A 2,500-nucleotide genomic window follows, 5' to 3' on the forward strand; every position below is an offset into this window, starting at 1 on the left:
GTGGTGTTCCTGATTGGCCAACTTGCGCTGTCAATCACAGGGCACTGAGTGCAGTCGCTGATTGGCTCTTCCGCTTTGCAGTTTTCTGCTTAAAGCCCTCCCAGGGCTTGAGGCCAGACGGTCCCGCAGAACCAAATGAAATGTGAGTTCACGTGAACCGGCTGGTTTACCAGCCTATAGAAAACCTATAGCAGAGAGAAACACAAGGTGAGTTGTATGTTCAGGACCATCCAGTGTGAAGTAGTTTTTTAACGAGCCCCCCCCAGTAGTTCCGAATACAGCCAGTAGCTGTGCTGTTTCCCTTCAAATCTCAGTCCATCTCTCTCAACAGGCCAATCAACGCTGCTGTCTGCCATCCTACGCCCTCTTAGAGAAGTACGGCTCTACAGTCTAATATGGCCTCCAATACTCATTCTGTGGGAGTAATGAGAGGCAACAGGAGCAGCAGCCAGACAAAGCGGGCAGAGATGAATACAGAGGAGGAGATGAATACAGAAGAGGAGTGAAAAGAGTGATAGCAGAGGAATGGAAGAGGAGTGAAAAGAGTGATATCAGAGGAATGGGGGAAGAGTAAAAAATACATGAGAGGTTGAAAATATGAGCAACTACAAAAAGTCTCCAGAGCTTTTTGTCTGTATTTCATTCTCTCAATGCCGCGCTATTTATCTATTCATCAGACTTCAAAATGTCCTGCCAACTCTGTGTGTGGGGGGGGTGTGTGTGTGTGTGTGTGTGTGTGTGTGTGTGTGTGTGTGTGTGTGTGTGTGTGTGTGTGTGTGTGTGTGTGTGTGTGTGTGTGTGTGTGTGTGTGTGTGTGTGCGCGCGCTCGGATGCCAGTTAAATGGAGGAGATTGAAAAATAGGGAACAAAAAAAAAGATATTTCAAAGGCTTTTTTGATGTCGCCTCATTTGAAATGTGAATTTCACATCAAATAATCATGAAGATAATGCAAAGGAACAGACTGTCAGCTTCTGAAATGGCTCCTCATAGACCTTCGAGCCAAACAGACAGCCGCAGATGGGGAAGAGACAGGCAGACGGGCAGACGGAGGCGGCTAACGCTTCTATAGCTTTGATTCCCACAACTCATGCCAAAATTGTTTGCACCCCCGTGGTGCTTCAAGGCACATTTGAGCGCAATGTGTCAACAGAATAACTATGACGTTACACTCTAATGCTAGTTATGTGGGAACAGTGGATTTCTTTTGTTGAGAAGCTAACATTGTAATAATTCCAATAAGCGTTATGTGAGCTCTCTGGTCATCTGGTCCACAGAGATTTCGCTCGCTCACATTCCGACTTGTCTTAATCAATTCATTTTCTGAATCTGAATCTCTTGAACTTTCTCGTTTAATGTAGCGGTTCATGTCAATGTCTTAATTTACATAATAATTTCTCCACATTTATTTTGTTTTAGAATGTAAAATACTGTAGAAATAATAATATATGTATATTACATGTTTCAGAAGTACAGGTGCACTGATTATATTAATTCTGCACAAAGGTTTATGATCACAAGCGGTACCGTACAGTACATAGTCATTGAATATTGTATAGTCTAGTCCAGTGGTTCTCAAATTTTTTCGTGTGAAAGACCCCTAAACTGACCACGACCCCCATTTGATAGGATTTTGTCCCACGGTCCCCCATATGATAATAAGATTGATGCCTTAGATGTTTTATTACAGAAAGTGTATCAAACCCATGACCAAAATAGTCATTGTGTCACTTATGAATGGAATTATAGCGAAAATAAAGTACCCCCCTTTTGGCTGGGGACCCCCCGGACCCCCATTTGAGAACCACTGACTTAAGCTGCATTCACACCGACCTATTAAAGTTTTTCGCTGGCATCGAGTTTACATACAAAGTCAATGCAAACGAGCGATTGAGCGTATATTCGCCCGGGAGAGAAATCGCTGGGTGTCCGAGCGACAGAGACAGAGCGATAGGGAGAAAATTCGCTCGTCGCCCGAGATGAAATGTCCCAACTCGAGCGAAATTACGCTGGCATCAGTCGCTCGCTGTTCAACGCTGATTGGCTGCCGTGTGAGAGCGAGTCAAGGATCACACTGGCTTGGAACAAACCGCTGGTTTATTGTGTGGCAACAAACCGCATTGACAGGCTGACAGCTGACATGAAGTGAAGTCTGTACTACCGGTATGGAGCTCGGGTTAGGAGCACGCTGATAGGCTTAGCTTGTAAACAACTACGGTGGCTCGTAGTGGACAAATATCATACATTGTGCCCCCAGATGTCCGTCAATTATTGTGCCTGTTGACGAGCGATTTAAACACAGCGACAGAGCGATTCCAAAGGGTTGAATCGAGCGACAGAGAGAAAAATAAATATCTCGGTGTGAACACAGCTTTAGACTACCCGAAGTAAAGACACTGGAGCACTCCAGTCAGCCCCTAAATAAACATGCAGATGGAAAAGAGTGCACCAGTGTCTTTACTTTGGACAGACTTTATGAAGTGCCCAAAGTAAAACATGTTT

At 44.6% G+C, this 2,500-nt stretch overlaps 1 protein-coding gene across 1 annotated transcript in view; it reads right to left on the reverse strand.

The window, feature by feature from the left end:
• Nucleotides 1-2,500, reverse strand: part of LOC310797220 (ephrin type-A receptor 3-like) — a gene marked incomplete at both ends in the record, with an annotated part of 146,449 nt that overhangs the window by 108,982 nt on the left and 34,967 nt on the right. The window lies entirely within an intron of this gene.

Source organism: Poromitra crassiceps, assembly GCF_964638095.1.
Source record: "Poromitra crassiceps genome assembly, chromosome: 23".
Classification (NCBI taxonomy): Eukaryota; Metazoa; Chordata; class Actinopteri; order Beryciformes; family Melamphaidae; genus Poromitra; species Poromitra crassiceps.